The sequence below is a fragment of the Meles meles genome, chromosome 2 (assembly GCF_922984935.1).
Source record: "Meles meles chromosome 2, mMelMel3.1 paternal haplotype, whole genome shotgun sequence".
NCBI lineage: Eukaryota > Metazoa > Chordata > Mammalia > Carnivora > Mustelidae > Meles > Meles meles.
The window spans coordinates 83,647,900-83,672,324 of record NC_060067.1 but is presented as its reverse complement, the minus strand read 5'-3'; positions in this window follow the sequence as shown (position 1 = coordinate 83,672,324).

Genomic DNA, 24,425 nt, shown 5'->3' with positions numbered 1-24,425 from the left:
ACTTAAATGAAAATCATTCCTATACCTTAAATAACAATAACTTTATTGCTGAAACTTCCCATTCATTTTTACTTGCAGCAATTATACCCAAAACCATGCACATTATTTAGTGAAATTACCTAATTTCCTGCTTTAAGCAAGTATCTGAGCCTTTGTGCCCAATGACAAAACAGTCTCCTCCCTTTCACAGCTACCTCCCATGGTATCATGATGGAAGGGAAGGAATGGTTATATAAGTAGGTATGTTTGTGGAAAATGAGGAACATAGAAAGGGCCAATGGATTACGAGTGTTACATGTATCTTACTGTCTTAAGTGGGGTCTTCTTTGGTAGGAGCTCAGGGGAGAATCTTGTGGTTCCTAACTTCTAGTCATTTGCTATATTCCCATTTTCTTTTCTTTCTGGAAAATAGTTTTTTTTTTTTTTTAAAGTTAGATAGTATACAAATGTCATGCATTTAGGTGGAATACAGTGCCAATGCATTACTGATTATTCCAAGCCCACACATAAAACATACATAAGAAAAAATATTGTTCCTGAATTGCAATGTGTGTTCTACAAGGAGATATTCAAATCAAGACAGAAACAGCAGTGGTTCTTCCTTGTTTGGATGGTACTTTAGGATATAACAAGGAACTACAGCCCTTTTTCCTCACTATGTCAAATGAGGATGCATTTCCCAATTTGTTTTCCCTCTCCGCACCGCTCCCCCCACCTCCAAAGAGCTGGAACTAAGTTCCATCCAATTAAGGTCTGTACTTGCAATACATTACTAGGGAGTCAATATTATTTGGAAATTCTATATGTAATCTCTATTCAGCATTTATCTAAACATAATATTAATATTTAACTTTTATAGACTCAGCCCTGTAAAATAATATTATCATTGCATGTTTATTCACCTCCAGTTTTCCTGTAACAAAATATTAAAATTTGATTGTAAATATGTAGAGTAGAAAAGGTGAATTCCTCTTGTAAAAAGAGCATTAACTAGAGCATTCTGATTCTCATTGAGAATTAGTGCAGCAATTTTTCTATAGATAAAAGAACCTCTTATCGTATGAAGAGCTGCATTAATTACAGCCTGAAATTCTGTTTCACGCATCCTCTTTTAGAGCCAAAGACAGAACAGAAAAAATGTGTGCTGTTGGAAGTCTGTACTCCCATTTTTCTTTTTCTTCTTCGAGAATAGCTTTTCTGAAAGGTAAATAGTACACAAATGCCATGAGTTTAGGTGGAACACAGTGCCAAAGCAATACTAATTATTCCAACAACAGCAGTAGCTATAACTCTAAAAGCAAAAAACAAATTCCAATGTTATGAGTAACTTTGCTGATCATAATAAAAGAAGATGAAATTTAATGTCAATAGCAGTACGAGTGTAGGAGGTAATTCTATTTCATTTTCTTTTCAGACAAAACAGAAATGGAACATGGAGATACAAGCAAATGGAAAAAAAATCAGGTAATAAAGACTATAGAGATATCTATGATCTACAATGAGGCCAAAAGCTTTGGTTTTAGAGCTATAAAAGGCAGTTTCCAATTTCTAGAATCTATATTAAGAATTATACTTCCTTGTGTGTCAACTATACTCAAATAAAATAAAAGAAAAAAGACCTATACTTCTTATTTCCTCCCATCACCCTTATTGGGTGATGGTGACCAACCAATAAACAGACACAGAGGAGGAAAGTGAGAATAATCTATTGAGCAGACATTCACTATAATATCAATACTATTGTACATGTAGAATTTACCAATACCTGCTCCCTGTTTTCTTTGCACCTCTTCATGACCTTTGTTCCCTTTCCTATTTAGCACCAATCCTTGTCTAAGCTTTGTCCAATGATTGGTTTGTGTCAAACTTTGTGTGTGTGTGCAAGCCTGCGATAATAATGGTGCTGCCTATGTGCTCAGGTTTGGGGAAAATTTCTTTCCTCATTTATTCGTGCATCTATAAAGAAACCCAGGATATTCTTATGCACCATTACTATAGACCATGTTCTCCATACCACCATTCCAGGAAAAGAATCAGGTGAAATGGAATACCTAGAAGACAGTAAAGAATTAAAAGTAGCAGTAGATAAGCATAACTCTACAAGATAACAGTCCCAGATAACAGTCCCACTATTCTTCTGTAAGAATCCTGAGATAAATAAACATATTAAATCTGTTCAAATACGTGAACCAGATATACGGAATTGATATTCATCAAAGTAAAGCCAGTTTCCCTTTGATGGCTTGCAAAGGGTTCACATTTGCAAATGATGTTACCTAGTATGGTAGAAAGGACACAACAAACCTAGTTTTGAATTTCGTATCTGCCATTTATTGGCTGATGACCTTGCCCAAGTACCTTTCTAATTCTCAGTGCTCTTCCACCATGCAGAAAATGATACTTGCAGAGCTATTGGTGTGCGTAGAGATGCTGTATAAAGTATCTAGAATGGTACCTGGTACATATGGGCTGAAAAGCCGGGAGCGTTTGTTGTCACTGTTATTAATCATCATGGCACACTACTTTTTTCTCAAAATCTTTAATATTATAATGAATATAGAGACCCTATTAACTTGAAATAATAAAATAATAAAATGCCTTAAATTCAGAGACAATTTTTGATCCAAAGTACTCAAAACCCATTTCTATTTGTCTGCTTAGTTCTATAAAGGGAAAGATATGCTACCGTGGAGAACATGAGGCCATCCAAGTACAGGTACAGGGGTAGGACAAGAGACCACTGTCCGGCTACCGTCTGGCTGCCCTGCTTCCACCAGTCAATCCAGACTAGGTGAAGAAACAAAATGGCACCACTTTGGCACCACGAGGAAGGTGAGCAAAAGGAAAAGGATCAAACTGATCACATTTTAGGCCACCAGGGATGTCTTAAATGATCCCACGAAATACAAATCACTTCAAGTCACCTGAAAAAAATAAAGAATTTTGGAAAATGAGCAATTTACATAGAAGCTAAGAATTGAAGCAAAGATCTGGATTCCTCTCAAAAATCATTTTTAAAAATTTTTGTCCAGAATTAGCCCAGTCATTGCTTCCGTTCTCAGCTTTTCTCAAGCAGTAGAAACAGAGCCAAACTTAGTTCCTTCAGGTTTCTTGTTGGCTGCAAAATGATGAGGCCCTTCATCTCCTCCCTGGTGTTGCAATCCTTTCTCTTTGCGATTGCCTCATCCACCACCTGCCTCACGCCAACACTTTGCCTACTATTTTCTTTTCTGTCCCTCCTTCCCGTGTGGCCACTTGGCCGGCTTGCCAGCAGTGGATTGGCCAGGAGCACGGGCTGTCATGTGACCAAATCCAAGCGGCTGTAAAGCACCTAATTCTGAGTTTTCCATGACGCACCTGTTGTGGTCACATTGGCTCCCAAGTAAATAAATGGTCGAATCTTTTCCGAAAGTGGTTTTGACAAAGAACAACTTAAACTGCCAAAGATGTTGACACCGGGCTGTTATCTAGGAGAATGAGTAAAGCAACCCCTTTGAACAAGAACAGATAAGGCCCACCTCTTTGTCCCCTTGCCTTTTTACATTGATATTCCTGTGGAAACAAAGGGAAAGAAGAAAAAGAAACAAAGGCAGATCTTTAGTGCTGGCTGTCCCAGGGTTGATTAGGATGCTGATCTGTGTGGCAGGTTTCTAGGTTCTCACCCAACTTCTTGGCTGCGATTCAAAGGATTTAACAGTGCGCTTTGTAAATAGTAGTGTACAAAGCCGGTCTAAAAATAGTACATTTCCAGGGTCTGAATTGGGTGAGTGGAATGAGTGGCAATGGCTGTATTGTACAAGACAGATTACAAGCGAGTTACTCGATGGTACTTGATATGCAGGGTTATTCACATGCTTCATCTGGTTTGGTTAAATAATGCAAACACATTTACCAATGTACATGATCATTTTGTTTATTTGTGCTCTGGAGAGCTTTGTGTGTTTATGACAGACAAATGTACATGTTCTATTTTCTGACAATCAAACAAAGCTCTCCCGGATGAGGTAAATAGCTGAGTTAAATAGTGGAGCCGACACTCCTGAGAATCGCTGATGTGACACTCTGGTGGTTGTTAATGACAGGTTTCCTGCTGCGCTTGCTGCCCTAAAGGATTTTTGCTGAAGGTGGGAATCAACAAGAGGCTCTGACAACTAGTGGGACTGCTGGGTCTGGCTGAAATCTCTCCTGAAACCATGTGTGCGAAGGTTTGTGCCTCGCTAGAAATTTGTAACGGTGACAGCAACTGGGTTTGTTCTTCCTCCCCCCACTCCTGTGGCCGGGCTATATGGGCAGCGAAGGTGAGGTGCTCGTCCTTAGATAAGAGCAGACATTGCAGATGACAACTGTGGAAGCCAGGGTCGCAGAAGACTCAGGAGTAGGGAGAAGCTGAAAGGAACTTTAAATAGGAATATTATTTTCTGGGGCACCTGGGTGGCTCAGTGGGTTAAGCATCTGCCTTTGGCTCAGGTCATGATCACAGGGTCTTGGGATCAAGCCCCTCATTGGGCTCTCTGCTCAGCAGGGAGCCTGCTTCTCCTTCTGCCTGCCACTCCCTCTGCTTGTGCTCTCTCTCTCTCTCTCTCTTTCTCTGTCAAATAAATAAATAAAATCTTAAGGAATATTATTCTGTGAAATGAAGGTGCTGGGAAAGTGTTTTGCAGTCTTTTGAAGGCAAAAACCACCCCACCTACTGTTTTCAGCCATAAGTGGTAGTTTTTCCTATGTACTTTGATGAGAGAAATTTTCTCATATCAAAGTACAATATAATTATTTCCTACCAAAAATAATCATCTCTTAGGCAGTTTGGAGACTTTATTATTTAATGCAGTGTGGAAACTCTTGGGAAACGCCTTCAGTCATTCTGGCAGGTTGGTTTCCAAAAATTTTAGATGGAAACTGAGAACAGGAACAGTGCTTGAAGTAATTGGATTAGGGAAATACATTATAGAGGATAAAAAAAAAAAAAACCCATCATATCACTTTGGCAAACATTTTTCTTGCCCAAATTTCATGCCTTTAATCTGATACAGTAAATGTGGTCTGACAGTCTCTATGAGCATACATGGTGGCACTCCTCTCTCCCCTCCTTATGCTCTGTGGCTTTAGGAAACTTATATAAATGCTAACTCCCTGGTTTCCTCATCCGTTCAACAGTGAGAACAGTACCCACTCATTAAGTACATTGTTGTGAGTATTCAATTAGGTAATGTAAGTAGAGCAGTTGGCCTATAGTAATAAATGAAACCATGGTCATCACAATGAGAGGCAATTAGCAATCCAGGGTACAGCCTCTTACCTGCCTAATAACATCCTATTCTTTCTAAATGGGTATCATCTCACAGGCTGAATGCTGTGCAAATGTCTAATTCCTTCTGAGAATTACCACCACCATCATCATTATTATTATCCTGGTTGTTGAAGAATGAACACTTCAGAAAGCATTAAGTCAGACTTTCCATTACCTGTTATTTCACTCTTTATCACCATCTACATGATAATGGGGGTCTCTCTTTAGAGTTTCTTTTTAGAGTTATCTTGGAAGATAACATAAATCTTTATTTTGGTTATTTTGGATTTTTTCAATCCATCTTTTATTTCTGATGCTAAGGAATTATGATTTTTTTTCAATAAAATAGGTATTTACTTACAGCCCCAAACAGTCTGTTACAATATAAATTTATATACAATATATATTACAATATATATACAATATAAATTACAATATAAATTTCATCTCTTGTTTGAGCCTGAATTTTTCAAATGAATGAGAGAATATAACTAGATCGTCTTTTTGGGGTGCACACCCTCAGACATGAGCAAAGGGAGCTCTGAAAGAGCCTGATGTAGTTATGGAGAAGTGAAGAGCCAAATAACTTCCTAAAGGTCATGGTCACAGCAAAAACATTTACCCACTATGTTTGTAAACTTAAGAAGAGCACTATAAATGGAAAAACCAAACTGTGCAAAACAAAATATAGATGGTACCTCTGCTGGTAACTATTTTCAAGATTTGCTTTCAGTATCTGTACTACAGTGCCCCCCCCCCCCTTTTTAAAAAGATTTTATTTATTTCTTAGAGAGCAAGAGAGTGCATGCACAATCAGGCAGAGTGAGAGGGAGAAGCAGACTTCCTGCTGATTAGGGAGCCCAATGCAGGGCTCAGTCCCAGGACCCTGAGATCATGACTTGAGCCGAAGGCAGAGGCTTTAACCCACTGAGCCACCCAGGCGCCCCATACTACAGTGTTTTAAACTTATTCTAAAAAGGAGAACTCACTGTTACTATCACAACTTTTAATGATTATCATTCAAAGTTAACTAAGTTCCTATAAACAGAATCTTTTCAGCCAAATATATTAAAGTATTAGAATTGACCCATTTATAAAATTCTCACATCACTATACTTAAAAATCATATCAGAAAGACAAAGGATTCTGATAATTGTCCAAGTTTAATTTTCACTGGACCAACTGAATGAATTCCTTTGCTTTCTCTGCAGACGGGCACAATCTTGCCTCTTAGGGGCTTTACTCAAAGGGATAAAATGTGCAAACACAACAACTAAAGAACTGACACTTCTCTTTCAATTGAGATGGATTTTCTTTTATAAGTCTATCTACTAATGTGCTGACTGGGTTCTAGTTACTGAGAGGGATTAAAAACTATACCTGTGCTCATAAGTCTTGTTTGGGAAAGAAATTACTTTCATCTAAGAACCACTCAAGACAGTGTCCATAAGTGTCCAATTACATTTAACCAGCTGCTAAAATAATGTCAGCAATCACCAAAGGGTAGGCTGGTGTGGCAGGGAAATGGTATTTGGCAAAGGTAGATGATGGTGGCTATAGGGGCTGAATTGTGACACCCCAAATTCATATGTCAAAGTTCTAACCCCCTAGGACCTCAGACTGTGACTGTATTTGGAAAGAGGGTCTTTAAAGAGTAATTAAGTAAGATGAGGTCATTAGGTTGGGCTCTAATACACTACGACTGGGATCCTTCTAAGAAGAGGTTATTAGGATACAGACACACACTGAGGAAAGACCACATAAAGACACAGGGTGAAGATGGCCATCTACAAGTCAAAAAGAGAGGCCTTAGAAGAAACCAACCCAGCCAACACTTTGACCTCAAGACTTCCAGCCTCCAGAATTGCAAGAAAATACATTTCTGTTATGTGAATCTTTGGTACTTTGTTATTACAGCCCACATAGACTAATGCTATGGCCTTGAAGGAAGAGTGAGATTTGTTTAGGTAGAGAAAGGCAGCACATGGGTTCTACACTTCTTTGTCTCCTGTTATTAAATATCTTCTTATTTGCACTTGACTTTCATTGTTGTTGTTGGGTTTTTTTTTTTCAAAGATTTATTTATTTATTTATTTGACAGAGAGAGATCACAAGTAGGCAGAAAGGCAGGCAGAGAGAAGTGGGGGGGAAGCAGGCTCCCTGCTAAGCAGAGAGCCTGATGCGGGGCTCTATTCCAGGGCCCTAGGATCATGACCTGGGCTGAAGGCAGAGGCTTTAACCCACTGATCCACCTAGGTGCCCCTTGACTTTCCTTATTTATCTCCTTGGTTCTATCCTTAGAGTTAGAATGTTAGGAGATTATGGGGAGAAAGGAGATGGGAAGGGAATTGGGAGAGGAAAAAGAAGTACAGGAAAAGACTATATGATACCAATAACATATTAGTGTTTTAGAAGAGGTGATCAGATAAGGAAAAGCAACAAAAAGCAGCAACTATAAAAGCAGTGAGCAGTCTTAAAACTAAGGGTGGCTTTAAGAATAAGGAACTACAGAGTATTTAACAAAATTATAAAAAATCTGAAATTTATCTGCACTCAGTAAATAAGTCTTCATTGTTCACTTGTGTCCTCTTGATAAGTTCAACCTTTATCTTTGTAAATAAATTCCAATATTATCATTATAGTTATAAGTTTTTTGATATTTATAACATCCCAGGGTTGCCTTCCTGGTTCATTATTTTTGCACTGTTGAAATACAGTTTCTTTTTACAATGGATGTAATGATGTAAATATAATACAAAAGCATTTATATCAGTAGCAAAGACATGGCTGGGCTATTTAGTCAAATAGGACTTTCTACTCACGTGATTCTCCTACTCATTGAATATTCCTATTGATTTAGGGGTTTTCAATTGGTTGAGAAATATAGTAGAGACAATGACAATAGAAGAAGATAAAATGGTGCCTCAAATCTAGGCTAATCTAGGAAAACCCTGAAACTCATCTAATATATTTTGCCATCCAGACATAATTTGTTTTCAGTGGTGATGTAAAGAAATGCTTTAAAAAAAGAAGTGCTTAAGTGACTACATGTACATTGTTGTTTCTTAAGGAAAGAGCATATGTTTGGTCTAAGCTCCTGAAAGTATACTTCAGTCTCCGTAGTGAATTTATAGAAATCTGTTTCTTTCATTACAATTTTGCAAGTTGTATTCAGGAATGGGCAGGAAATAGGATTAGTGAGGAGAGTTTTTATAGTCTGGTCTGAACTATTAAGAAAAGAGGGTACCAGGCTCATTTAGTTGGTAGAGCATACAACTCTCGATCTTGGGGTTATAAGTTCAGGCCCCATGTTGGGTGTAGAGATTACTTAAAAATAAAATATTTTTTAAAATTAACAAACAGGAATGCGTGGGTGGCTCAGCTGGTTAAGCATCAGCCTTCAGCTCAGGTCATGATCCCAAGGTCTTGGGATTGAATCCCATGTCCAGCTCCCTGTTCAAAGGGGAGCCTACTTCTCCCTCTGCCTGTTGCTCCCCCTGCTTGTGTTCTCTCGTTGTGACAAATAAATAAATAAAATCTTTAAAAACAAACAAACAATTAGAAAAGGTATTTAATGTGGAAAACATTTCTTCCTTCAGAAGTCTTTTTTGTTTTCCCTAGGCCTAAAAGCCCTGGCCTAGTACCTTCAGAGATCCCTCCCAGGCCACAGCCTGTGGGCTTCCCATGAGAGGTTCTTACCTGTGCTTGTTTATAGCCTTTGTGGGTGTTATCGTGCTCTTGCTCACCTGCTGGCCCTGCCCTGCATACTCATCCTTGTTGACCCTTTGGTCCAGATCCATGCTCTCCATTTACTCTCTTGGTCTGAGCGCTTTGGTCTTCCTCAATTCCTGGACTGCTCTTATCCCGTGTCACTTTGATCAGCATCCTATAATTGTCTTCTCTACTTACATCCTATAATGTCTTCTCTACTCTAGTGCCCAGCCCTGGTTTCTGAAATCCTAGCCTGGGCCCTCTACTTTCCCAGGAGAGAAAGGTGAACATGTAAAACATCTTGAGTGCTTTTCTTTGTATGTTTGTCAAAAGCACAATACTCAGCTCAGTAAACATTTATTCAATGAAAGAAAGGAAAAAAGAAGGGGGTATTGGCTTTGTCTGCAGTTGCTACACTTGGGAATATGGTTTGCAACAGTAGGAAAAGGCCAGCTATGTCTCTGTAGCAATTCTGTTCTTAGTATATTCTTCAACCCTTAGCCCCAGCCATTACCTCCTAACCCATCTGCTTCCATATAGAACACTTTTCTCCATAGAAGGATTTTTTCCTGCCATCATTATCATTAGAAACAAGGAATTTTCCAAAGGGGGGCAGATATATTTCTGAGAACATAGCTAGAAGCCAAATATAGGAAGATTAAGGAAGGTCTAAAAAGTGCACAGCTTGCCTTATATATCCCAGTGGTGGTATTATTGCCAGAAACTATGTTGACCCTATGATTTCCATTTCAGTAGTCAAAAAAACCCAGAATAATGGGAGCAATTGTACCCAACTCTTCTCTTAGATCATCATATCTAGTAAAAAGGAAGGAAGAAGAGAAATTAACATCCGCATTATGTCACAGATATTGAGGTAGGTATCGTGCAAAATGTTTTAGAACATCTACCCAGCTCATAGGGATCCCCTCAGCTATACCACTCACCACAGGTGCCCTTCTTCAGCATGTTTATGCTATCCAACCCTACTGCTCTGTCCCACTGTCCCCAACTGCCATATAGTCATGCACAGTGAACTCCTGTTATAAGGTAAGGAATCAGACTCTTTGTGAGACTGCAAAATTGGGATTATGGGATTCCCATTCCCTCTGAGTTGGTGTCTTAGAAAGGGATATGTAGACTCAAAAGCTATGGGTAGTTACACTGTGTCAGCTCTGTTGGCTTAGAAGAGAGAAGACAGATATGCAAAGAGAAGCTATAATGGCTCCTGATGATAACTTTTTGTGTCTTGGTTCTAACCTCCTTATAAGGCTTAGCTAAAATCTTGACTTAAAAAATCATGAATAGAATATCATTACCTTATAATTAATTCTCTGGTCTCTCTCTCACTTTTTTTCTTAAACTTGCTCAGGTTGGTTTCTGTTACCTGGAATGAAAGGAATCCTACCTAATAAAGTGACACACATGCTTTTCCTTATTTAAAATGATTTCCACAAGAGATCTCAGAGGTGTTTTTTATTTTGCAAATGAGAGAACTGGTATTAACTAAGTTGTATAGACTTTCTTTATGTCTTATACATTTCAGGAATGGCATTTGAACTCTAGATTTGTGACTCTGAAAACCTGGGCTTTTTCTACTTGGCCCCTATCCCTTTGGAAGAATTCTGACAGCTGGGAGAATCCTCCCTCATGGCCTCAGATGCTAAAGTTTTGTAAACTTTGAGGTAATAAAGATTCCATGTATCACCATCACTGTCCATCCCCCTCTCCCCTCTGCTATTGATTCCCTGGCACAATGCCAGTTTCTGCCTGCCCCTCCCCATTGGGAACACAGACTGTGCATTTTTCTAGGGCTGGAAAAGCTGTCCCTGGGCTCCACAGGGAGCAAGGACCCTCCCCTAAAAGCAATAAAATCAAATCCAAGATTGTACATCCTCTGGATATATTTCTGACCTCTGTCAGTCAGCAGGACCCTCTGGCATCTGGGCTTGTACTGCAAAAGGCCTCCCTTTGCATAACATTCACAACACTCCTTCCACTGGAAAATTTGACCAAGAAGGGTCAGTCTATTTGTTCCCAGGAACAGAGGGTCCTTTATCCTTCCACTAAAAGCAGGCTACACTGAAGGCTGTTTTTTATTTATTTGGTGATTAATTATTTGGAATCCATCATTCAGATCCTTCCAGGGAGGAGAAGATGCTTCCTGTGTGAGGCCTGTAGTCTGTGTTTGCCCAGGGACATGCTCTGGAGCTCCTGTCTTGCCCAGATCCTTTGGTACCATGATATTTGCTTAAGAACCTGCTATATGTTGAAGACATGGATATATTTCCCCCAATATTCCTAATGACGTGGGTCCTAGTTAAATGACATATTTTGTGCTCAGAAACAAAATTTATTGTCTTTCTGGGGATCCTGAGCCCAGGAACTGGGGTTGAGTTCTTAGTTTTGGAATTTTCTATCTTCTGAGAGAGATCCAGTATAGCTCCACAGAGATGGGAACTGATTTTTATTTCTTGGATGATGATTTAGAACACCACTGGTGATTGCAGGAACCGAAGTTTATAAAAGTGAAATAACAATTACAATCTGGAGACCTCGCTCCACTCTCATCCTGATCTTCAGTTCTTTCTCCTTCCTGACAAATCTTTGTAGCAAAGTGGTGGGCAGTTCAAGAATCTTGATTAATTGCCCATGTGCCACTGGTGGTTTCCTTAAGTACCATGGGGAAAAGTAAAGGAGACTAAGATTAACATTAGGTTAATCTCACTTTAGTATCTGGCACAGAGTAGTCTCTGAATGAATGTGAAAAGAATGAATTTACAATAAGAGCTTATAAAACATTGAATGAAAAAAGAATCTATACATCATGATACTCAATGAGAGAGAAAGAGAGAGAGAAAGGGAAGATTCTTCTTTATAGAAGAATGGCAACTAATAAAGCAGAAGGGTTGATAGAAAAAAGTCACATTTCGTAATACCAGTGTAATGTTTGGTCCAGGCAAGGATCATCAATAAATGCTAATGCCTCTGGGTCAAGGACTGTTGGGAAAGAAGTTATTCACAAGTCTCAAAATATCAACTACCTGTGGGACACCTGGGTGGCTCAGTGGGTTAAGCCTCTGCCTTTGGCTCAGGTCATGATCTCAGTGTCCTGGGATCAAGCCCCACATTGGGCTCTCTGATCAGCAGGAGCATGCTTCCCCCGCCCACCTGCCTACCTGCCTCTCTGCCTACTTGTGATCTCTGTCAAATAAATAAATAAGATATTTTTTTAAAAAATCAACTACCAGGTCACTCATTAATTACCAAGGGGAGGGGTGTCTGGGTGACTCAGTCGTTAAGCATCTGCCTTTGGCTCAGGTCATGATCCCAGGGTCCTGGGATCGAGCCCCACGCTGGGCTCCCTGCTCATCAGGGAACCTGCTTCTCCATCTCCCACTCCCCCTGCTTGTGTTCCCTCTTTAGCTGTCTCTTCCTCTCTGTCAAATAAATAAATAAAATCTTAAAAAAAAAAGGAAAGAGAAAGTAAACAAAAATACCAAGGGGGAAAGAATGCCTTACTATAGAGAAATACAGCAAATAATATCTTAACAAGCACCATCATTACTCAAACACTACCAATAATGGAATGGTGATATTATATGCCTCTTAATATGGGGGAGTCTGAAGTATATAACATTATTACCTATTAATTTCTTGTCAAAAGTATTTAAACTGAATCTAATTATAAGGAAACAATCACACAAATTTAGGATGGTCAACATTCTACAAAATAAATGGCATGGACTTTTCAAAAGAAGTTAATTTTGTGAAAAAAGAACAAGTTAGAAAGATGGTTCTAGATCAAAGAAGTTAAGAAGACATAACCAATTTCAATATGTGAAGCCTGGGGGCGCCTGGGTGGCTCAGTGGATTAAGCCGCTGCCTTCGGCTCAGGTCATGATCTCAGGGTTCTGGGATCGAGTCCCGCATCGGGCTCTCTGCTCTGCAGGGAGCCTGCTTCCTCCTCTCTCTCTGCCTGCCTCTCTGCCTACTTGTGATCTCTCTGTCTGTCAAATAAATAAATAAAATCTTTAAAAAAAAAAAAATCAATATGTGAAGCCTGAATGGATCCCAGATTTTGAAAAAATTTATAAAAAACATTCTGGGGTCAATTAAGGAAACTTAAATTACAGAGAATACATTAGATGCTATTAGGTAGAATTAAATTTCTTATGTGTAGTATTGATTCTGAGGTTATGCAAGAGAATTCTTAGGAGATACATCTTGAATGTAAAGACAAATTGTCATGAACTTTATTTTCTAATGGTTCAGTGGTAAAAGTATATATATAGTACCTAAAGTGTGTGTGTGTGTGTGTGTGTGTGTGTGTGTGTGGTGAGAGAGAGCAAGCAAAATTGGAGCACAATGTTAACAACAGTCAAATCTAAGTGAAGAGCATACATTTACTCTACTATTCTTTCAACTTTTTTGTGGGTTTGAAATTTTCCAAATAATTGCAGGGGGAGAAGGATGAAGAATAAACTGACATTCACCTTATGAATGAGTCAGAGCCCGGGTAGTTCTTTTCCTGAAATAAGTGAGAGAAACTGGGAAGCTGGGACAGAGTAAACAGGCAGTAGAATCACAGAATACCATAAGCTGAAGTTCTTTAAAGTCTAATATATAGACTGGTTCTGAAAAATGAGGGGTGCCTGGGTGGCTCAGTGGGTTAAGCCTCTGCTTTCGGCTCAGGTCATGATTTCAGGGTCCTGGGATTCAGCCCCGCATTGGGCTCTCCGCTCAGCAGGGAGCCTGCTTCCCCCTCTTTCTCTGCCTACATCTCTGCCTACTTGTGATCTCTGTCTGTGACAAATAAATAAATAAAATCTTTTAAAAAATGATCTGCAAGAAAAAGTTTTCTAGTTAAAAAAATGAGGAAAACAATTTATGTGCTCTATCTTCCTTGTGCTGAATCACAACGAATACTGTTAGTATACCAAAGTTCTCAGTAAAGAAATGTGTTTGATTTTGTTTAATGTCACAGTTTTTAAACTTATTTGACCATGGAACCCCCTTTAAAAAACGTTACCTCTATTAGTTTCTTTAGAAACACTGTTTCTCAGAAGAGAAGTTAGAGAAACCCTGATCTAACTCAACATTGTCATTTTACAGGTGAAGAAATGGAAACTCAGACCAGCTGATGTTTCAAGGTCACAGAGGAAGAACTGAGCCCAGAACTCAGGTTTGGAAAAAGGTAATGTAGAGAAAAGGCTCATTGATATTCACAAAGAAGGAGGAACATTTCTTATAAAGATCATGTGGACTGAAATATTTAACACTATTTCAACCAAAGAAAACCTCATATTTTATCCCATTTATAGATGTTCTACATATAGGATCTGTTTTGCAAACATGACACCTTTGTTTATAACCATGGAGACATATGTTGTTTGCTCCTAATATTGTACCATACGTGAGAAAATGAAATGCCTTCTATCTGTGATGCTAATTTAAGTTTCATCCTGTTATAGGGACTAAATATTACATGGAATTGTGATAGAAATTGCCCTGTCTTAAGTTACACTATTTACTCTAACAGTTGTGATAGGCTAAGGGGGAAAATTCCTGCATTTTATTGCTTTACAAGCCAACCACTTGAGAACATACATCTGCTTTAAAACCACATAATTTCTTTTCTAGTGCCCAAGCAGATTTGCTCTGGGCTCACGCAGTTCTCAAACGGGGCTGTGTCTCTGATGGCTGCAGTTTGCATTCCGAGCATGAGCACAGCCCTGGTGCAGGACGGGCAGTCTCAGTCAACAGATGTCAACTCCCCTTGTAAAGGCGCTGTTCTGTCTCACAACTGGCAAAGAGAACTGAAGGAGTTCCCTTCCCTTTATGGCTTTTATCTCTCGGTTAATAGGGGATGATGCTTAAAGGAGGCAATTCTTGAGCAATAAATCCAGACTGCAAATAAAGCAAGGGGAGAGGGAGGAATATTACAGTGTAAGAAGTTTCCTTTGTTGACTATGTTTAATTGGGATTCCACACATGAATGAAGAAGAGAAGAGGTTCTCTCCCAGGTGACAGCGAAGGGGAAAAAAGGTGGGTTTCCTCTGTCTGTGTGCTTTTTAATGTGCAAATTAGAGCTTTTCCCAGCCCAAGAGAGTTTGCAGTTCTGAGTACAGGGCTGGTGTCTCCGTGGGTGCTCAGTAAATATGAATTGAAGAGGATGGTGGCTTTGAGGAGTGGGCTCAATTACATTCTCTCAGGCACAGCCCTTTAGCGACACACATAAAGGTCACTCTATCTCTTGCCCTGGGCCCTACCAGTGAGCCCTTTGCGTACTGAGAGAGGTCTCTGTTCCCTCATGTGTTTTCCCTCTTATGTGCAGTTCTCTCTAACCCACTCCGCCTTCTGCACTCAGAGGCTGATGAGAACAAAATGGGGAAGAGCAGAACCAACACCTGCTATAGCCTCACTTCTTGTGCAGTCTCCCTCCGTGGAACTCCACAGTATCCTCCTTGAGCTGGCAGGAAGAGAAGGAGACTGGAAGAATAGTCTGGAGAATTAGTTGGGGGCTACAGCAAGTGTGGGAGACTATATTTTCATTCCCAGCTACTCAACCTTTCTTTTTTTTTTTTTTAAGATTTTTTTTTATTTATTTATTTGACAGAGAGATCACAAGCAGGCAGATAGGCAGGCAGAGAGAGAGGAGGAAGCAGGCTCCCCACGGAGCAGAGAGCCCGACGCGGGGCCCGATCCCAGGACCCCGAGATCATGACCTGAGCCGAAGGCAGCGGCCCAATCCACTGAGCCACCCAGGCGCCCCAGATTACACAACCTGCTGTGCCTCCTGGGGGCGGGGAGTACACAATTTCTGCATCTTTGATGTTTGGCTTGGGCATGTGAGGACTTCAGCCCATGACACGTGAGTAACCTCCACCATGCCTCATCTGAGCAAAAGTTTTAAGAGTCTACTATGAACTGAATGGGTTTCCACCCAAATCTCACATGTTGAAGTCCTAACCTCCACTGTGATGATATTTGAAGGAGAGCCTTTAGGAGGTAATAATGTCATGAAGGTGGAGCCCTCATGAGAGGGATTAGTGCCCTTGTAAGAGGAGACATGAGAGAGATGAACTCTCTCAGCCATGTGAGGACACAATGCAAATACGGCTGTCTGTAGGCCAGGAAGCAGATCCTCACCAGACACTGAATCCTTGGCCTTGGACTTCCCAGCCTCTAGAACTGGGAAATCTGAAGCCTCCTACTCTATGGTATTTTTGTCATTGTAATCTGAACTAAGATAGGACTATTGTATGTTTCTAGCAGCTTTCTTGCTATTTTTCTCTTTGCTTTAAGAATGCCACGTCCAAAAATGGCAAAGGCTCTTTCAGCCTGAACCTGGAATGAAGAAGACATGAGGCTAATGTCATGTACATGTCTTTTTTATTACAGATTCCAGAAACAAAGCCTTTGTAGTTGTAACTGAGATTTGAGGATTGTTTGTTACAGCAGCAGAGCTAATTTATGCCATGTGACTGAAATAGGAAAATGAAGTTTGTGACTTCAGTATTCCACCGGTACTGGCCTTTACCCATCAGGCTGCAATTTGTGATGAATAAAGAAAGCTCTGCAGCCTTTGTACCTACTGTTTTGACACTGCCCACAAGAGTTTCCTTGAACTAAGTAAGCATAGCGTGTTGTATGATAATCCAACTACTAATAGGTCCCAACAAGCAAGGGGCTTTATGTGAGGGTAGGCCCTCCAAGAATAGAAAAACCTTAACTTTCTCCAGAGACTGTTATGAAAGGCACTGTATCTTTCACTTGTCTGGGTAGCAATCCAGATTAAGACATCAGTGCCTCCGCCAATGCTGGAGGCACTCATAAACTTCCAAGAGGGGCCTATGGCAGAGTAGCATGATGACACAGAGAACTTTGACTCCTTTGTGCTTTGCCTTATTTTATACAGTCTTTCCCCAAAGCATATGGCTATTATAAATTATAACTAAATAGTGGACTAATATCATGAACAGGGAAAAAGTACCTCAAAGTGAAATATTCATGAACTTGCATTCAAATATAGCTTTGTGTTATTAGGGATAATTACTTGTTGGTTTAAGTTAGCACCATGCCTTTATGAAGATGGTTGCTTGAAAATATTGAATCACACAGCCTCCTTCAGAAACTCTTTGACTATAAAATTCTCATGCTCTTGTGAAATTTAAGCAGATTACATCATACCACTAGATTTTGTTAGTTATCATAAAATAAGGAGTTCAAGCCAACAGATGATTATAACTGACAACAGGAATGTAACTGTGAACTTTAAAAATATGCTAATGCTTGTCCCTGTATAAAAATATTAGCCTAAGTTCTTTCTATGGCATATGTGTATGTGTTTATAATCTATTTTTATAAGAGTGTAAAAAAAATCAGCTCCAAAAATATCACTCTCCCCTTTGACATTTATCAGTGATAGCAATAATGTCAGGGAGGATTAGTATACTGAAGAAGTACAGAGATGCTGCCTAAAGCATATCTTTTGGTTTTATTTTAAAAGAGTGATATATATCCTGATTCCTGCCCTAATTTTAATGATATTTTAGATCAAATTCGTAAATAGTAGATGGTGACTATGTTGAGGTCTGGCATCTAGCCCTGTTCTTCTTTGTAGACTTGAGAACTTGCATAAAGCCCAGTAAATAAGAGGGCCTTAAAAATTATTTGCATGGACAGACGGAGAGGTGGATGGATGGAGAGATGGATGGAAGAATAAATAAAAGAATAGACAGAAGGGTCTCCTCTCCTCCCCAAAAATGAAATGAGGAAAAAAGGTTATTGTTTCTGTGTTGATATTAAATTAATCCATTTCAGGAAGAAGGCCATATTTTCTTTTACTATAAATAAGATAAATATAAATTAATATAAATTAAATTATGATAACCATTACCATAGCAATCAATCAGAATATTGATTTCAAGGCATGTTTTGCTTTTAAGTGCTCCTCTTTTGTTACTCCTTAGGGTCTTGGTGATGGATAATTTTCTTCATGCCCCCAAAGATTTTCCTGGAGAATTCTTTCACAGTGACCCACAACAAGATAGGGTTTTACCAATGAGGGAGGGCACATGGTTTGGAGTTCCTCAGTTACTCTAATGGAGTCATGAGGAATAGATAAAAGTTTCTGTCATGTTTCTATAATTCCTTTTACAGGAACAAGGAAATTTAGATTGGAATGTGGTTTTCTTGGTAAGACATTATGAGATCTATAATTGTCTTAATGAGATGTTGATTCCCATATTCCTAGATCTGTTAGGTTTTAATTATCAACTACTTGTTTCATCCATGAAAATAAGAAACGTCCAAAAGAAATTTTCACTTCCTTCCTTTAAAAATCCTATATTGGGGGTGCCTGGGTGGATCAGTCCTTAAGCAGCTACTTTCAGCTCGGGGCATGACTCTAGGGTTCTTGGATCGGGCCTGCATCCAGCTCTCTGCTCAGCAAGAAGCCTGCTTCTCCCTCCCCCACTCCCCCTGCATCTGTTCCCTCTCTTGCTGTCTCTTTCTGTCAAATAAATAAATAAAATCTTAAAAAATAAATATTGACCTTACACTTCTCTTTAGTTGTTGCCCTAGTTCTCTAGCATTTGATCCCAGTCACCACACTTTCCTTCTTGAATTTGACTTCTCTCTTAGCTTTTGTGACCTCACTCCTTTGTTCTTTTCCTATTTCTGAAACTAGCCCTTCCCACAGTCTGCTGCTGGACTCTGTCCATAATTTACCTTCTTTCTCTCTCTCTTTTTTTTTTTTTTTTTTTTTAAGAATTTACTTATCGGGGCACGGGGGTGGCTCAGTCCTTAAGCATCTGCTTTCCGCTCAGGTCATGATCCCAGCGTCCTGGTATCGAGCCCTGCATCAGGCTCCCTACTCAGCGGGAAGCCAGCTTCCCCCTCTCCCACCCCTGCCACTTGTGTTCCCTCTCTCGCTGTGTCTCTCTCTGTCAAATAGTTAAATAAAATGTTAAAAAAAATTATTTATCTCTTTATGTCTTGGTTGGTAGAGACTCTCTGATTCCCATGCCTGGAATTTGAGAAAGCCATTCTCCCAGAGTTTAACCAACAGTACATTAAGATATTAAGCAATCTACTGTGCTTATATTATGGCAGTCATTATGCTAGATTGGAGTATACAGAGACATTGCCTACCATGAAGGAACTTGCATTGTAAGGGGGAGGAGGACAAGCAAACAAAAAGTGGCAAACAAAAGCAAAGCAAGGGTGACATTTATTTATTTATTTATTTAAAGATTTTATTTATTCATTTGACAGACAGAGATCACAAGCAGGCAGAGAGGCAGGCAGGGGGCGGGGAAGCAGGCTCCCCACTGAGCAGAGAGCCCAATGCGGGGTTCAATCCCAGAACCCTGGGATCATGACCTGAGCTGAAGGCAGAGGCTTTAACCCACTGAGCCACCCAGGTGCCCCAAGGGTGACATTTTAAAAGTAAAACACTGTGAATGTAAGGAGGAGGGAGAGAGTGATCCTGAGTGAGAACTCTAAGAAGAGGCAGCAGCAAGCTGGGCTTTAAAAAAGAAGTAGAAATTTTTTCAATAAAAACGGGATAGTAGGAAGAGAAGTGTTCTAAAAGCAGGTAAAGTAGGAAATGGTTCTAAGCTTTAAGGAAAGGGAATGATATGATGTGTCAAAAACTCTGTGTGTGTGTGTGTGTGTGTGTGTGTGTGTGTGTGTTAGGGAGGTGAAGAGTGTGGTAGAAGAAACTAGAAATGTAAGTTGGGGCCAGCCCACGAAAGCAGATGTTTGTTTCATTTACTTGAATGAAATGTGCTTTGTACTTCCTGTGAGAAGGGTAGGCCCCTAAACTTCAGGGCTGACATTCACTTATGTAGTTACAAAATAATAGAAGTTGACATTAAGTTGAAAAAGTGCAATCACATGATTTCCTGCCATACACCAGAGAAATTCACAGCCGTAAAACAAGTTATTTAGTGAGCCAGTATGTTGTAGATTCTTTTCCAAGTCTCATTGCTTCCCTGGCCAGCCCTGGACAAAAATGCAAGTCAAGTTAAGAAGAAAAGGGGGAGAGAAAAAGAGAACAAGGGGAAAGGAGAGCTAGAGGGGGAGAAGAGTTTTGGGGGCAGAAGGGATTAACAACTCTATTGTTCATGTAGACCGTTCTACTGAGACAACTTTAGCAGAAGAAGAAAGCAGATTGATCAAACCATTTTAATAAGACTTATACTCCTGCAATCCTCACCAGAAACATAAAATCTGGGCTTTCCAATAAGAGGTGGATATTTTTACTCTACTAGCTTTAAAGGGACATGAAACACGCTCACCATTTTCTAAGATAGGATTTACCTGAGACTGACTGGTTTAGAAAATGCCTCATTATGGAATCCATCTCTTCTTCAATCCTTGGATAAGGAAAGCAACAAAACTTTCTATAGGGGCGCCTAGGTTGCTCAGTCATTAAGTGTCTGCCTCTGGCTCAGGTCATGATACCAGGGTTCTGGGATCAAGCCCCGTCAGGCTCCCTGTTCAGTGGAAACCCTGCTTCTCCCTCTCCCACTTCCCCTGCTTGTGTTCCCTCTTTCACTGTGTCTCTCTCTGTCAAATAAATATATAAAATCTTTAAGGGAAAAAAAGAAAGAAAACTTTCTATAAAGAACAACACCAACAACAGCTTATAAAGAGACTATGAAAATTTGAAAACACTTTAAAACCCAGATTATGCATATCACTGAATCAGAAGCTAAGTCTTACAAAGAGACAATATATACTGTCTGAAGGGATTAGAGTTCGAGAAAGGGAATAGGCTAATGTCAATGATGGTTGGCTGCCATGATGGACATGAAAACCTAGATGATAGAGAGAGCTCTGTGTTGGGTTACTATCATCTGAAGAGGACATCTAAAGAGGAAAATGAATCAGAGATTGGTCTTCCATGAGTTGCTATCGAAAAGGTTGGGAATAAGATCTGTGTGAAATGGCTGTCGGTTAATGAAGAAAAGCCATTTCCCCTTTTTGTGATAAGCAGTAATGTGACACGCAGGAGAATATACCTTCTTTTCATCACACGAGGATTGGTTTATCTGAAGAAACACTGTGTTCGAATTAAAAAAAGAAGAAGAAGAAGAAGAAAGTGCACTTATGGGCTGTGTAAATGAAGAAGCTTGCACCTCAAATGGTTCAAGAGGATTTGTAAGTAAAGCTCCAGAATCCAGAAAGAAACAGTGACATTAACATGGTGTATTTAAAGGAGATGAAATCCAAGGGAATTTGCCAGATTCAAGAGGAACTCCTCTGTGTTCTATCCAAGCTGAACATTCCATTTTTACAAGGGCTCCTTTGTTGTCATGTTTATACACAGACTAATAAATGCTTGACCTTTTTTAGTGATGAAGGAACAGTCTGTGCCTCAGGAGCGTATTATTTCAAGAAGCACAAATGAAGAGAAAGACCAAAGCCCTCTGGGACACATGGACTAAATATTTTGATATTGGAACCACATGGGGAAAGGCAGGGACTGGGAAACAGAAATGGAGGCCTGATAAGGGAACCTGGAAACAGCATCAGTCCTCTCAAATGTTTCCAGGGACTCCAGGTGTGTAGGGCACTGACACCAACCTCACATGGCAAAGGGAGCAAAGTGAGATAAACATTATCTTGATGTGTAGTAAAAATGAACAATAAATGAGAAAAATATTTGTGATCTGGCAAAAATGTTGATTTCTCAACTTGTGATGTCTGAATGAAAATGGACTGGTATTCATCCCACGTTTACTTTCTACCTAGAATTAAGTGGTGTGTATGAATTAAGTTACTTAATCATCACATTGACCCTAAGATGCAGGCACTGCTATTTCCACCAGTCTTTTTTTTCTTTTCTTTCTTTCTCTTTTTTTTTTTTAATATTTGGATACAGAGGTTACAGAGAGGGTAAGTAACCTCTCAGAATCACAGAGTGTTAGAGTGCTTTAACCCCATTTGGTCTGATGCCCAATTCCCCCCCACCTTACTCTGCCCCCACAATGACTTCAGCAGTCACTAACCTTTGGTCGCCCTCCCTCCTCTGATGCTACTTCCTTCTCCACTCCCATTTCCAAAGAGGAGCTGCTGATAAATTAAGAGGGAACTCCAGAGCAGCTGAGGTACCTGTGTAGTTGCCCTTAAAGTACCTCACATAGTTGTGTGTCTTTGAAACGATAAGTCACTGGTGATTGTTACAGTGGTATGGGGCATGCTTAGACTGTGGCATCTCATTACTACTGACTGTTTTGTCTAACATCATATTGTTAACAGTCTTTTCAAGAGGAATGAACACTAACTGACGACGGTGACAGAAAAGTTTATTTTAAAACCTGAAAATAACTTCAGATTCAAAAAGCAATGGCCAAAGACCACTGATGAAATATGGGACTCCAATTATCGAACAGAAACCACAGGTATCAAAACTGCAGCAGAAAGAAGCAGTGAAGATGTGAAAGCCCTAAGTAACGGGAAACGATCGGTCTCGCTGTTGGGCATAATGAACTCCTACCTGCACTCCATGCCACGTGATGCACAGTTTATGGCACCTCCGAGACTGTTCATAAAAAGCAACGTGGAATGGGACTGATAACAGCTCTGCTCAAGGACAGCAGTACGTTCAAGGGGTGTCTACCTGGGAGGCAGAACCAACGTGTCCTCCTTCCATTCCATTCCCCGCCAAGGAATCTAGGTGCTCAGACCTTGCCTCTGTCTCTCCCATCCTCCCCACCCCCCAACCATCCCACTCCTGTTTTCAGAAGCAATCAGATAAACTCATTCATTCTGTAAAGTTTAATGTCCAACTCTTCCAAGGACAGGTGGTTTTAACTGAAAATCAAGCCTCCGAACCAAGGTGCCTCAAGGTTTCAAATTTAACTCATTATATTCAGGAGTGTAAAAAACCAAGAGGCAGATTTTTTTTTGGTTTTCCATAAATGATCTAATCCTACTTCTCCAGTCTTTTCCACACTGGATGATATGGGGGAAAAAAAAATCTTAAAATTGCCATTTAAAGCTATCTCAGTCTCTTCCAGTTTCAGAGAGCCTTATTTTGAGCAATTATTCAATCACTTACAATTTATCACCTGTATTAGATTTCTGTTGCTGCTATTAAAAAAATGAACACAAACTTAGCAATTTAAAACATGAATTTATTATGTTCCAGTTTTAAAGCTTACAAACCCAAAAATGGGTCTCAAGGTGTCAGCAAGGCTGCTTCCTTTCTAAAAGCTCCAGGGGAGAATTTCTTTCCTTGCACTTTCCAGCTTCTACAGACTGCCTGTATTCCTTGATTTATGGCCCTATTCTTCCATCTCCAAAGCCAGCAACAGCTGATGGGGTTCTTCTTACATCTCTTTTTCCCCCCGATCTGGCTCTTCTGCCTCTTCCACATTTAAGGACTCTGATCACAGAGTCTGTCCAGATAATCCATGACAATCTCCCTACTTTAAGATCGGTTAATTAGCCACCTTAATGCCATCCACAGTCCTAATTCCCCCTTGCCATGTAAAGTGATTTTTCATAGGATCCAGGGATTAGGATTCGGACATCTCTAGGGGGCCATTATTCCACCCACCATACCACCTTTTTGAACTTGTTTCTCTCCCTCTCGCTATTCCTTCCTAAAATGGTGCATGGGTGCACAAAGGTGGGGAGAGAAGGCCTCACACTCAAGAGTTATTATCTCTCCTCTGGATCCTTGCTGGGTTCTACTACAAGGTGCTAGACCAAGTTTGTTTCTGGCCAGACAGGATCCCACGGATTAAATCTTTGACTTGTGAATTTGTGTTTATTACAGTTATCTTATGATGTATAACAAACCATCTCAGAACTTAGTGGCTTTTAACCATTAAACCAACAATTGCTTTTCATGAGTCTATGTACATGGTTTAGCTGAGGTCACTTATGTGACTGTATTCAGCTGAGAGCTTGGCTGGGACTGGAATGCTCCAGGTGACCTTTATCCTCGTGTCTTCTCCTCGTGTCCTCTCATCATTCAGGAGTATGATTTGAGTTTCTTTAAAGCAGGGTAACTGGCTCCCAAGAGAACAAAAACAAAAACTGCCAGGCTAGGGCCTCATACGTGTTTCACTCTAGCTACAATCACTTGGTCAAGACAAAGTGCAGGGTCAGCCAGACTCAAGGAGAAGGAAAACAGACTCCATGCATTTGTAGATACAGGTAGGAGAGAAAATGACAGCAACAATATTTGCAGGCAAACTTCCATATAATCTGTTCTCTTAGTTTGATCAGGGCCTGAGGCACTGGCTTTGTGAATCCTGAATCCAGCTCCACTACAAATCTCAGTAAGTCAGCACTTTTCTCATTCTAGGGCGGGCTCTATGCTTATGACCAACCTGGGGCAATGTGCCCTGAAGCCCTTTGCCCCAGGGACACTGAACTTCTACTGTGGTAATCCCCCAGTAAA